Source organism: Engystomops pustulosus, chromosome 6 (genome assembly GCF_040894005.1).
Source record: "Engystomops pustulosus chromosome 6, aEngPut4.maternal, whole genome shotgun sequence".
Taxonomy (NCBI): domain Eukaryota; kingdom Metazoa; phylum Chordata; class Amphibia; order Anura; family Leptodactylidae; genus Engystomops; species Engystomops pustulosus.
In genome coordinates, this window is record NC_092416.1 from 165,113,532 (window position 1) to 165,128,954 (window position 15,423).

Sequence of the window (15,423 nt, forward strand, 5' to 3'; positions counted from 1 at the left end):
GGCACTTTATGTTGTTACTTATATTAACTATGTTTCATATCTTTGCGTGATAATTGCTTCATACCTTACATCGTTAGGGGACGTGTATGGGAATTGGTAGTATTGTGACCACTCCATCTATTTTGTATGTGTTTTTTAATTGTTTTTTAAGGGGTTTTCCAACGAAACGAGTCAGGCCCTATCCATGGGATAGGGCCTAACTTGCCAATCGTTGGGGGTCTCAGTAATGATCACGAGAATGGGGGGGCAATGTTCTCTTGTTGGACCCATCGTTGGTGGAGTGGTGCAGGTGGTTGCACATGGCCGAGCTTTCCCGTTCATCTCTATGAAGCTGCCGATTGCCGGAGATTGCCGAGCGCAGTGATTGGCACAGACTGGAGGCATCCATGTAGCTCATGGACTGAAGGACAAGTCTGGCTGCTACATTGATTCTGCTCTGCCAATTGTCCACATAATAGAAGTCTTCATGACTGCCCTACAATTTTACAGAAATTATGGTTCAGGATTTGTATGGACACAGTTTATGAATGTATAATAACAGGAAGTCCACTGAGTGAGGAAGAGGAAGGAGAACGAGAATTTGTGTTTGTGTTTGAGCACATTAGAAAAATAATCAAAAAGAAATCAACGTTGTATTAGAAAAACATAAAATGTAACCCGTTCCTGCACAAGGACATCAATGCATAAAGATATTCATATGTCATACACACATAGTCATGTAATGGCCAGGATCGGAGAAAACTCCAATCTTGGCCGTTTAACCCATAATAACGCACAGGGATAATCCAAAGATCATGAGCGTCATGTCTAATATTTTCTTATAAAACACACCTGGTGTAAGCTGGTTGAATGTAGGGTGATCTTAATAGCCAATAATGTAATTGTTTTTATTGCATGTCATGTTCCTGATATGTATGTATAACTATGAGAAGGTTATATTCTCCATAATATTTAAATCTATATAAATTGAACACCCAATGTGTATACCAAGTGGCCAATGGGTTAAATTACCAGATTGCAGTTCAACAGTAAATGGGATCCCATTACTTGTCCTATCAGAGTCTGATGTTCCTGTTCCTTCCCTCCTTATAACCATCAAGCCAGATGCCTCATGTAACTATGTACCAACTGTACAAGTGATTCTTTTCCCCTATCCACAAGATTGGGGATAACACTATAATTGGAGGACGTTTAGCTATTGTGACCCCCATTGATCTTGACAAAGATTGTCCCATTCTCACTAATTGAGTGAGCGATAGGGCTACAATGTATTGGTCCATTTCATCCAATACTATGGAGCAGCTCCAATAATTAGTAAGACCCTGTTCCCATAATTAGTGGGCGTCCCAGCAGTCAGACCCTCACTGATCCGATCACTAGCAATCATTGTCTTCTATAAGGCTCTGTAATCATAAAGTCAGATGCTTCATCCAGAGGAAAGGCTTAGTTTCTGTTTTCTTGCTGTAAATGCTAAACTTAAAACATCATTCCATGGTGGGGTCCAGATAATACCACTTAAAGGTCTTGGTAAGGTCCGATTCCTGAAAACTGGCCATAAGAGAGATTCCCTTAGGCTTTTTATTAGTAGTGACAGTCAGGGCATATTACCCCTGAGTACATGTTATACACAGTATCAGGGGCGTAACTTGAGGGGGTGCAGAGGTTGCGGTCGCACCTGGGCCCGAGAGGTTTAGGGGGCCCTTATGGTGTCACTTTCCCATATCAGAAGACTATTACTATAAACCGTACATTATAGTTGAGGGCCTGGCCCAGACTTTGCACTGGGGCCCATCAGCTTCTAGTTGCATCACTGCACAGTATCAAGGTATGGTATCAAAGATGATAAAAGGTAAAAGTCACATAGACTGGATTCGCATCTAGTATTTTGTCTGTGTTGTAAGGACATGTCAGGCAGTCTCCCCTTGTGTCCTTACAATGCTCAGACATTTCCCACTGTATGTGCAACCTCCCCCATCAAGGTCTGGCCTTTCTTCTGTGGCTGTAGACAGACAGGGCCCAGAACACCAGAGGGGTTGGCTTATGCGGCCTTGGGAACGCTGTGGTTACAGTGCTTGGTATTGGGAGCGGTGGATGGGCCTACAGCCTGGCAGGTCTCCAGCAGGTGGTGTGTGCAAGAAAAGTAGAGGGAGAGGCTGATGAAAGAGGTTTCTCCCTGGGGCAACCCCTGAGGTGTGTATGGGAATCCCTGGGTGATGGAGGATGAAGAGCCTGTGATGGTGAATCAGCCTGATCCAGGGATTACACAGAGGTACATTGTGCAAATCAACTCATGGTTCTTTATTTGAACTCAAAAGGCAGGCAACGGTCTAACATCAACAGTAGCAGGCTCAGCAGGCTGGAAAGCTGGTAGGAGGTAGCTGGTCCGCAGGAAGGTTTGCTCAAAGCCTTGTAGTAACTTCAGGCTGGGCTGGTAGATGGAGCCAAGTACGAACAGTGGAACTCTGCTCTGGGGCTTAGTCTCATGACTTGCCCAGGGTGTCAGGCAGCTGGCCTGAGATATCACTGCTTCCTGGTAGTGTGTCTGGACACTGGACTGCACACTGAATTTGCTTCTCAAATGCTGACTGAACCCTCAGACCATGAGATCTGACTCTCTGCTCTGACTGACCATGTGCTCCCGCCCACCAGGGGCTTTTATACTCACATGGTCAGGAAGCAGCATTCTCCAAGAAGCTTCCATCTTGCTTTACAATAGTACAAAGGATATAATTGGTTAATAACATTTCACATGTTAACTCTTGCCTTACTAGGCAGTGTCTTACAGCTCCAATTACAAAGTTTACCAGGCCACTAGCTTCTGAGTGAGTTTCCCAGGCTCACCAGATAGCTCCTGACAAGGAAAGGGCGCTATTCACAACAAACACCTAGCCTATGCATTGGCAAGGGTGGTGTGTATGCACATATTGTAGGATATGTTTTCTGGTGCATCCCCCTTCATTTTGAAGCATGCGGAGGAGTGAGTTCAGGGTGTCTCTCAAGTGATGCCCCTGTCCTTATATGGACAGTGACATCAATGGGGAACCTCCTTGAGCATAGGCTCAGTGGAGGCCCGGGTTGGATGCAGTACTGCTGCATCCGTCCACCATAGGGTTATGTGGCATCCTCTGAGTGTACATGGTGCTCAGCAGGAGGACACAGGATGGAAGACGTGGCTTGCTGCATTTTTCCATCTTGTGTTTTTAGCACAGTATACAACATATACTATGCAGACTGAGGCACAATCTCTGCCAGTATGAGTCTAAAGGTATGCTCTATATATATGTGGGGAGCACTCCCGATGTATATGCTAAACATATCCAAAAACATGAGGTGTGAAGCTAACCCTTAATGGGTAAGGAGTTATAAAAACTGTAAGGTGCAACACCCTTATAACTTCTAAGCAGTTATTAAAATTCTGCTGCACACATTTTCCAGGACGCTAAAACTTCAAGCGATTTAGAGTTGTAGAGTTTGAGGTACGAGTGCATTACACAGATAATATATAATTAGGAAAAATGACTTACAGAAGTTTTGGATCCATCTATATAATTTTTGTCAATTTGTTCCTTTTACAAAGGCAACTAGTATACAAAAACATCTAGCAGTAAGAAACATAACAGAAATAATAAATATCATGCGAAAAACCTTGATGTTTTCTAAATTAGCCAATAAATGTTCCTTCAGAAATTAGGAAACTTGCCTCAGAGCACAATAATTCACGTCTGGAAATGGAAGGTGCAGTCAGTCGTTGTTATGAAAGTTACGACAAGATTAAAACAATGAAAAAAGTAATTTGTAAAAAATACAAGCGCTTTTATTAGATGTCCTAAAAACTCATGAGAACCTATGGAAGAACACTAAATGTTAATTATAACAAGTAAAACCTATCAAAATAATTCCGCTTTGATGAGCTGTGACATAAAACAGTCTAAATAAGTAAAGTGTCCTTTTTTATTGGCAGTTTTCTAACTGGAACGAGCGCCGATCGTTGACATCATTGTTGGGGTTGTCCACCAAAGACTTTTGCCACCAAAGGGGTTGTCTTACATTGCTAGGGATTCCGTGATACCTGACGTAGACATCCCATCCCCATTTTCCTAAAAGTTTTGGCAGTAACAAATAAAATTGCATCGATAAAAGTAGTGAGTAGTTCAAACACCATAGAAAGGTTCCCACCAGATTAGATCAGATTAGTCCCAATTATGAGCGACCCGATGTTCTGGTTCAGGTTTGGTCACCGTGTTGCTGGATTGGCAGCCGAACAGCCGATCTGGCAAATTGACACCCCCTATCCAGTCATTGCCATGGCTAGTTACTAGGGACATCAATTTGCTGGATTGGCTGTTCAGACACCAATCTGGTAATATGTCCAAGTCGAGCCACAAAAGGAAAATGCAACCATCAGTTCCACTCATCTCCAATCCCGAGGGATCAGAAATGATTCTCTGGTCTACTTCCTACTAATCAGTCTTCCACTTACTAAACTTTCTCCTCTACAATCTATTGTTAATGCAGGAGCCAAACTTGTCTTTAAGTCCAGACACTTCATGGATGTCTCCAATCTGTGCCTATTGCTGCACTGGTTCCCTGTCTCCTTCCAAACTAGTTTAACCAGTTTAAATTACTCACCCTCATCCACAAAGCTCTGCATCATCTCATCTCAGGCTATTGCCTGTGCTCTTTGATCTTCCCCGGATCTAAGATCATTCTCTTCTTGAATTCGAACCTCTAGCTCACGTCTCTAGGACTTCTCCTGAGCTGCGCCTGTTCTCTGGAATGCTCTACCTCATACTCTCCGACTAATACCGACCTTAAAATCCCCCATGAAATAGACCCTTCTAGCCTTCAAATTAGGTTGTTGTCTGCTGAGTCCAATATAAGGTTAGAGCCTCAACTTCTAGATCACTTGGTCCTCTGGTGGCCCAACCAAATAATGGACCCACATCTACAGTATTAGTTTTGCAGACATATTTTTTTGTCACAAATATCTGTGATGCCACTAAAACTCGGAACTATTAGTCTTAGGCTAAATTCACACTAACGTCTACCCACCGCACCATAGCACGGTGGGCACACGTCGGCGCTGGGGAGAAGAGGAGGGGATGAGAGCTGCTCACACCCACCCCTCTCCATAGAGAAACATGGGACATGTTCCGGGGAAAGATAGGACGTGTTCTATCTTTCTCCCGGCTATGGAATGGTACGGTCCTGCACTTGTGCAGCACCATACAGCTCCCGTGTGTCGCTGTAAATTCATCCCCCATATGCCAGTGTGAATGTAGCGTTAGTATGAAGGGTGAAGTTATATCCTATCACTCTTATATTTATGCCATCTCTAGACACAGGGATGTAAATATAACATGGAAAATATCTCGTATCCACAGAGTATCTCTACACAGGCTGTTGCTCTAACCAGTGGCATTTGCAAAGAAGAAAAGAAAATTCTCTCCTGGATGGCTACCAAAAATCTGGTGCTAAATGAAGGAAGGAGCCATCTGCTGTAAAAATACAGAGAAACAGTGTTAGTTTTGATTTTGAAGCAACATTAAATGCCAAATTGGTAACCTTGTTTTATGTGCCAAATCTAATTTATTTTAAGTTTTGACTGCTAAGGGTGCATTTACATATATCGCATTGCACAAATCTGATTTACACAAATATATTCAAAATATCACCGAGAAATGTAATGTTGTTGTATTACCGGGCATTCCATCTAATCTGCGGCTTACGAGATGAAACATACAGAACCATGCCAGAGTAAAATCACTGAATTAGTTAACTGAGCAGCGCGACATATCTAAATGGAAACACTTCGAGGAGGTGCCCGAAATTGTCCCCCAACGGCTCTTCTCAGCCAATTTGGAGCAAATTCTTCTATTTGATTATTTGTCTAAAGAAATTAACGGAAAAGTATTTTCCAATTCAATATTCTTTACTATAGAGTTATCCAATCCCCAGATGTTCAGGATGGAAAGTGGCTGTATGACTAACCTGCCAACTGCCTTGTGTTTCATTCCCACCAGGTGGGGTGGATTGTATATAAATATATATATATATATATATATATATATATATATATATATATATAAATATAAAAAAAACAAAAAGTATTGTAGCAGCACTCAGTATAGAGGATATAGGTTGGGTGCACATCCCAGGACGACGACCACGAGTCCCTCTCAATCGCAGGAAAAAGGAAGATGGCAGCACTCCAAAAATAGTGAAGAAAAAAGTACCGGTTTATTCAAACATGTGCCAAATAGCTACGTTTCGGGTCCTATGGCCTGGAGCCTTCCTCAAGCAAAGGTGCATACACAGGTGTGCGATATAAATATAATTTACAAAGGAAGTGACATCAGTATAAACAAATTGTCATGTGACATAAACAATACATATTGTACCACAGTATATACATTGATATTTGACAAGATCTAGTGCATAATTACTAAATATAAAGTGCAAAAGTGCATAGATATACTCTCTAGATCAGGGGCTCACCTAAGGATCAGCTGTAGCCGGATCAAAGTATCGTGGCGTACCACGGAGTCTAGTGCGCATGCGCACAGTCAGCTGACTGTGCGTGCACAGGATTATGGGTATTGGGGAGGTCACATGATCGGAGCAACACGCCCATTAGGTACTGCTGCCGATAACGCCATTTTGGTTAAGGGAGGACAGGATAAATATATGATGTTGCATTGACCGCAAACATACTTAACATAAAATACATTTTTAAGCTTAACATTTAATTTCTGAGATGTTACCTCACCTTTTATATTGCAACTGTTAGTCCTATTGCACATGAATGAATACCATACTTAAGGATACTTAAGGAGGTGTAACCATCATGATGTATCCACCATGGCATACACCGGGGTGACAGGACACCCCCCTGCCTTGTAATCCTAGTCTGTCTCTAGTCTGATGGTGAGCTTGGTCCATTTACTTCATATATTAGTTGTATGATATGGGAGAATATTATCTCTTTATTCACAGGGAAATTTGCTTGATATGACTTCATCAGGGTGTAACCTGTTATTACCCACATTAGCAGCCACAGAAAAACATACCCACAAGTTTACTGTGAAAAGCAATAATACCAACCTACACCCATCCCAAATGTTCTGCCACATCGCTACCAGGGTGCTCAGAACTTACTGTGATCAATCATGTAATACAATGTATTTCTGAACAGTTGAAGTTATTAGTTGGTCCCAGTTCTAGTACAGCCCTAGGAAGGTTATAAGCAGAAACATAAAACCGCTTCTTTTTACATCTTCACATATTTTTTATAGTAACGTGGTTATTCATATTTTAAAATGTGTTAAAAAATACCCAACAATTATAAAATAAAACTAGAATGAATATTTCCTTTTCTTCTATCTCCCCCACGGACAATGCACTGCAGCTCTGGTGGTCCGTGGTCCATGTGACCACTGTTGCCGGGTGTCAGTAAATAGAAGACAGGAGCTGCAGTGCTGCATCCTGGGAAAAATAAAGGGAGAATACCGTTTTTAGATTTATTTTATAGCATTATGGCATATTATTTATAATCTTCCCACAAATGAATCAACTTAAACGTTTAAAGAAAATCTACCATCAAAATGATAACCCATGGTCACTTACTCATAGATCCAGGCACAATGACTGCGGTAATTGTCTTAGGTTTGCTATCCATGGCCCTATAAAATCAACATTTAAAATTATGAGCCAGAAGAGCTCTGGGGGGTGTTTCCACTGTGCAGATTTGCAGGCTGTTACAGTGAGAAGCAGATCTCCCGCCCCTGCACTTCCTGCTGCTGTTAGATTGCACAGGCAGGCGGAGGAGGCAGGGAGCAAGGGGTTGGGTGAGATATGTTTTGCTCATTGTAACAGCCTGTGAAGTTACAACATTGAGGAACTATGGTAATACACCCAGAGCTCTTCTGGCTCATTAGCACAATTTTAAAAGGTGATTTTAGAAGGAAGGAGGCCATGGATAACAAATATTAGAAGATTACTGGGAAGAATGCAAATATGTTTTCCAAGGTGTTACATGGAAAACAATGCCTCCTTTTGCTACCTTGAAAGGCAGCCCCCTTACCACCAAGTATAACCTACAAGAAGCCTAATAACACGATGTGGGATTAAGCCAAACCAGTATATCTATCCCAGAAGGAACAGGCTCCCAACTGTAGCCAGCACTGTTTCGACCTGATAGAAGATTATCACAGTCCCGGTGCCTGGATCTATGAGTAAGTGTCCCTGGTTTATCAGGATGGATTTTGATGGTAGTTTCCTTTAAGAAGAGCTGCACAAGTGGCGCATTATTCACTTGTTACTTGCAGGTTTTCACAGAGAAATTTTGTGGCATATAACGGTAACATTAAAATTTCATAATTTGGAAAAAGTAATGGAGAGGATGTGTGTTTTCCCAGGTGGAAACAGAATTACTATATTTTTCGGACTGTAAGAAGGACATTCAAGTCCTTCAAGTGTCTGCATCTTATTGTCCAGAGGTCAGAAGGATCCGGCACTGTCAGACCCTCTAGAGCTCTGTCCTGGAGATCAGGTGGAGCACTGACATAGAATCTCTGAGAGAGCAAAGCCTCGGCACTAATCTCTATCTCTCCTAGACTGCCGGACATGTCTATCATTTCAGGACCTAGAGTCTGAGTGTGACCTAAAGTCATACATGTCCTGCATCACTGCAATGTCCTTAAACCCTTTCATACTGCCAGGGAATGGGGCCAATGAAGAAGCTGTGGCTGGGACTGGTGTATTCATGTCAGTTCCTGTACTGTACGTTGCAGACACGAGTGGCTGAATGTAACAAGAGGCATGTGAGTCAATGGATGTAGCAGAGCTGTGTGTGAGTGAATGTATGTAGCAGAGCTGTGTGTGAGTGAATGGATGTAGCAGAGCTGTGTGTGAGTGAATGTATGTAGCAAAGCAGTGTGTGAGTGAATGGATGTAGCAGGGCTGTGTGTGAGTGAATGTATGTAGCAGAGCTGTTTGTGAGAGTTTACATGTAGAAAAGTTGTGTGTGAGTGAATGGATGTAGCAGAGCTATGTGTGAGTGAATGTATGTAGCAGAGTTGTGTGGGAGAGTATACATGTAGAAAAGCTGTGTGTGAGTGAATGTATGTAGAAGAGCTGTGTGTGAGTGAATGTATGTAGAAGAGCAGTGTGTGAGTGAATGGATGTAGCAGAGCTGTGTGTGAGTGAATGGATGTAGCAGAGCTGTGTGTGAGTGAATGTATGTAGAAGAGCAGTGTGTGAGTGAATGGATGTAGCAGTGCTGTGCCTGAGTGAATGTATGTAGCAGAGCTGTGTGTGAGAGTATACATGTGGAAAAGCTATGTGTGTGAGTGAATGTATGTAGCAGAGCTGTGTGTGAGAGTATACATGTAGAAAAGCTATGTGTGTGAGTGAATGGATGTTGCAGAGCTGTGTGTGAGAGTATAGATGTAGCAGAGCTGGGAATGCTGTGCTTGTGTGTGGCAAACATGGAAATTTTAACTGATGTCAAACATTTTTTTTTTTTTTGGAGGACTAAATGTGTTGTGTTTTATATGGCACCAATCATGTCTGCTTCAACTTTGTGGATTGTGCAGTTATTTACACTACTGTTTATGGGCAAGAGAAAATCTGCCAAAAGTCTGAATACAATTCACAAGCAAACTTTGCATTCAGGAATGTGTGCTACTTCCCTGAGGTGAATAGCGTTCGTTGCAGATTGCAAACCGCACGCATATCCACTCCAAATACATATGATTTATATCTACCTAATTGAACGAAATTTGCGTTATGTGTTGTTCATGCAGATTTACAAGAGGTTTTTAAGGCATACGGTATGATTTTTTTTTTACCTCTTTTTTACTAAATTTCCAGGTAAAATGTGGTTTTAATGCAGATTTTCACTAAACCAAAGACCTTAACGTAATCGTAATAACACACACACTAAAAATGCAAAGCTGAGGCAGAAAAGTGACAAAAGTGTTCAATCCTGGAATACTCCTTTAAGAAAGGGGTGTAGCTGATGTGGGAGTCATGCAGAAGTCACCACTAAATGTAATACCTAAGAGGGACTGCAAATTTTTTTGAAAGACACATGGTGGGCAGGGTCGGCTCCAGGTTGCAGTAGGCCCCTGGGCGACAGACCCTCAGTGGGCCCCTTTGCAAAAAACTCACATGGCGGCATTAAAAATTCTGAAACTAAAACAGTCTCCTGTTCCCTAAAATATTCCCAGGTTTATCATACCAAACACACCCCTCATGGTGATTTTGTCTACAGCCCCCTTATGGGTATTTTATATTACGCACATCTCTCACCCAATGGATTCTTAAGATAGAGCCCCCCTCAAGACCTTCGATTCCTTATGTAAAGCCTTATGTGGGGCCCCACAGCAGCTCTGGGCCCCGGGACTTCCCCGGGCATGCCTAGTGCTGGTGCCAGTCTTGTGCCCTTGTATAGATTTTATGCTGGGGCTATGGGCTGCAGGTTAGGCCTCAGCATTGAAGACTATGGAGCCGCCACCTACATTTACCACGTGGATCTGTGAACAGTCGCGTGGCTCTTAGTCACTGTCATGACATATTACGGGCTTAAAAGGCATAAAATAAATAATTCCCTTGTTAATTGCTGCTTATACTGTTATGTTCTGGAGTTTTTGCAAAATCAATGTTTTGACAGAAAACTGACAGAAGAGAATTACAACTTGTCTCACATCCGTGTGTGTGATGTAGTCAGCCGCTATCATTTGGCTTCATTATAAAAGGCAGGAAAGCGGAGGGTAGAATACAAGTGATAGAAAGCCGCTTCTTCTATTAACCACTTCCTGTGTTGTGTACACACATGGAGGAGGCGGCCATTTTGAATGCTAAACCAGTATTACACTTTAGACAGATTTTACTTTTGGAAAATTTGTATTTTGAGGATTGAAAGCCTAACCAGTGGCATAGCTATAGGTGTTGCTGAGATTGCAGGCTATACTGGGCCCACATGCCTCAGTACTCCATTATAATTGGGAGCACGGAAGTTGCATTACGGTCAGTAGTTTCATAGGGGAAGATTTATCAGAAGTGTCTGAGGTAAAACTGTTCTAGTTGCCCATGGAAACCAATCAGAGATCAGCTTTCTTTTTATAAACACCTGTCGCCCGGCGTCCGGCATGCTCTATCTTTTCCCCATGGATGGTACAGTATGGTGTCACATGTGTGTGGCACCTTACCACCACTGGGGTCCTATAGCTGTCTTTGGGAACGTAAGAGTTTTTTGGGTGGGTCTGTAGGACAAAGGCATCATTGATCTGCTTGGATAACAATAAAAAGAGCTAAGCATGAATATGTTTTTGTCGTTGCCAAAGAACAAATCTTACAGTCATTTGGTTAACTATACCCAATATTTAAAGGGCTTGTACCAATTATTCAAGTTATCACCTCTAAATCATTGGTAATAACAACTGAATGGTGCTGGGATCCCTAGTGATTAAGAGATTGGGACTTACCAGCAGTTAGGTCATGGTCATGTAATGTCATACAGGTGCACGGCTCGTTATATATCAGAGAGAGTGATCAGAGCTGCGTGATACTAACAAGCCGTGCACCTGTATGACATCACATCACCATGGACTGCTGTTTATCTACAGGAAGTAAAGAATGAAGATTCCTGCTGCATGACAGCAAGCAGAGATCCAGAAAAACTGTTAGGAATTGATAGAAAAGGTATATTGGAAATTTGTAAAACTTTTCATTACACAAACAATATCAATTATTTTATGGAATGTGCTTAAAGTGATGAACCCCTTTAAGTTATCCCTTATTCACAAAATAGGACATAAGAAGCTGTTTAGTGGGGTCCAACAGCTGGTGGGTCCCAGTCTCTCACCATTCAGTTGTTATCCCCAATAATGTAGATATGTGATAACATAAATAATTGGTACAAGCCCTTTAAATATTGGTTATAATTTTTGTATAGCATTTGGGCATAACATTTTACCAGCATATGGTATACAGAATCATACCTGCCAAATGTGCTTCACCACTTTCTTAAAATATGAAATAAAACCTTCTGCTCCATAAATGCCTGTAACCTCATCCGTTCCCATTCCTGTCCATAAATGGCAGCAATCTATCTTCCAGGACCCTATGAGAGTATTCATGAATACAAGCTTAAAGGACATCTCAGGATGTAAACCAGGTACACTGACATACTGGTGTGCGCCCCTCTGGCAGGATCTGCTCTTCTTGTAGCTTCTTATGTCCTGTTTTTTATTTAAAAAAGTCTTTTAAAATTATGCAAATAAGCACGAGGGGTTCCAGGCTCCATTAACACCTATGGAGTCTGGAGCCCCCTTAGGATCATTTGCATAATTTCAAACCTTTTTTTCTTAAAAACGAGGGCATAGGAAGCTTAAAGAAGAGCAGATCCTGCCAGAGGGGGCACACACCAGTATGTCAGTGTGCTTGGTTTACAATCCTTCATCCTGGTGGTAGATGTCCTTTGAGTCCCTAGAGGGTAGTTTGGTCATGGACAGAGATCACATGACCCTCAACCTGCAGCCATTCAATGGAGAGGAATGTCTGGCTGATGAGGTAAAAGACATTTCTGAACCGATAGTTAAATAAGCATTTGTTGACGACTTATTGAATAGGGCGAGTGGGAGGGACATGTTTTTTTTTTTCTTTCTGTTTTTCTATGGAGAGAAAGAGGATACAGGACAGGAAGTGACATCTACTCCTGAGCTCCTCCCTTCTTACAATACTACACTATACACCACCTACTATGTTCTTTAAAAGTGGACCACCATCTTACATCAATACTAATACATAGCAGGCGTTATCATATTGTCGTGTTTCCTCTTCGCCTATGGCTCCATAGGTGTCATGCTGGGGTAATGCATCAGGTGGAAGGGAGAGAGACCAGTTGTGTTCCTTCCTTCACTTTGTAGTTCTTGTTACTGTTGAAGGACCAGCACAAGTCATGTGACCAGTTCAGTGCAGGTCCTGAAACCAAGAAATGAAAAGAACAGTTTAAACAATTGTGTCTGGGACTGATTTTTTTTAATGTCTTCCAATCTGTGGTAGAGGATGCTGAATTTAGGGAGGACTGTTTTTATGTATTGGGTCCAGGATTTCCGTTTAGAAGGTCTGATTCTAAAAGTCTGGAAATTTTATGGGTTGCAAATCTCGTGGAGGGGAGATCCTTTCATGAAACCTCTGCCCTTGGCCCACCAATGTGGTCAAATGACCCTATCAACTTTTGTCTATACTATATTTTTATTCTATCTTTTATTAGAAGAGATTTTGGAAGATAATCATCCACATCAGCTATTACAGGCAGTCCCCGGGTTACGTACAAGATAGGGTCTGAAGGTTTGTTCTTAAGTTGAATTTGTATGTAAGTCGGAACTGTATATTTTATCATTGTAACCCCCAACCAAATTTTTTTTGGTCTCTGTGACAATTGGATTTTAAAAATGTTGGATTGTCATAAGAACCAGGATTAACAATAAAGCTTCATTGTAGATACCAGTGATAACTTTTATAGCTGTTTATTGTAGTCTAAGGCTAAAGTACAGTAAATTGCCAACATCCAGAGGTCCGTTTGTAACTAGGTGTCGTCTGTAAGTTGGGTGTTCTTAAATAGGGGACCGCCTGTATAATACTATACAATAAATAATATTATAATACATATACTAAGATGTTTACAAATGCAGATAAAAGTATAAAACCCACCCATAAGAGCCAATCAGATCACTTGTTTTATTACTTGCAATGGTAAAAAGCAGAAGCTGATTGGTTCCTATGGGTGACCCCTCCACTTTTTGTCTACATTTCTGATCTCTTCAGCTCTCTATTCAAGTACAGGCTGAAATTGCAGCTGTCTAACTGAGCAACTAGCAGTTTCGGCTCAGTCATATTTAATGATATACTACATACTTACAGAGTTGCAGATTAGGGTTTATAAAAAGAAACTTCTTTGCTTAAGCAAATATCTACAGATGTCTGGAAATTAAAAGATGAATTAAAGATAATTGGCGAGAATGTTCATTCTAACCTCAAATTCTTGCATCAAACTCTTGACAAATTTTACCATTGAAATTAGAAGCCCTATTTAACATTCATAAGACTAAATTGTTCTGAGAGTGCAGGAGCATATGTATGAAGGGGATGTCAGGTAGTTGTGCATTTGGTTTGCATATTTTGGGGTGTGCATGTCAGGGGTGGATTAAGACTGCCATTGGCCCTGGGCTGTATAATTATTGTAGCCCCCAACAAGTCTGGAATCACTTCCTACATATGGTTCTAGGATCAACCTTCTTGGAAAACAAAGAATGCCTCCCTTCCGTCTGCTTTCAATCTGTGGTTTCAGGACCTTTCGAGGACCATCAAAGGTCCTGAAGTGGCTGTAGTGTGCTGAGTGTATGGAGAGCAGGAACAGATTTATGAGGATTTCATGGGTGAAGGTCCTTCTCAGTATAAAATCCAATGGATGGATTGGGTGGCCATGGGCCCCCTAGAAGGCTTGGGCCCCGGGCTGCCACCCAACCCGTGTTTATTATTATCCCCTACTGGCACATATACACATTGGGCTTCAGTTTATAGAGCATTAGTAGTCATGTTAGTTGCAGCAACTACTGTATATGATAATCAAACCCAAAAAAGCATGAGCATATGGGGTTCAAAATAAAAAAACAATTCAGTACTTTATTGATACCAATTATATATGAACAAGACACACATATCAAAAAATTATTTTCTAACCGTGGGATTCTGGACAATTCTATGCTTAGAGTCTGACTATGGTAACAAACTAGCACAAAAAACTTGCAGAGTTTTTGTACAAAATATATGATTATAAATAGGACATAGGCTATACTATGGAACCATAATTACTCCATGTGCCCACCCCATAAGTATTGCTTTCAGCTAAAAGGCCCCCAAAGTACAGCATGTGATGAAACATATCACGTGTTTCTATGTGTTTTGCCTTGAAATTAGAAACGTACCAGGTGTGTCCACAATCCACCTCCTGATGGATTTCCTGCACCCCCAATTCTTTACACTGCAGCTGTAATTGTCTAGTTTGGGTTCTGTATATAAGCAAATACCAGCCACACACATAACAGGACAAAGAGATGATTACTATTATGTCCAATATGGAAGAATTTTAAATGGTAGTAGATATGAATACAAGAAACTTTCTTATAACTTTTATCAGGAAAAATGCTTCTTTCTCCTCTTACCTGGATCCTCTCACATTCCCTTTAGTTATAATCGGACCCTTTCAGGCTCGGGTTTGGCACGTTCATCTGAACAAGTTTGGTTTGGGTGTCTGCACTGATTGCAGAAAATAACCCTGTAAAGTTGCTTAGCCAATGAAATTTATAGGTACAGGTCTACTTATTGCATTTATTTGGAATAATCTTTCCCTGATGA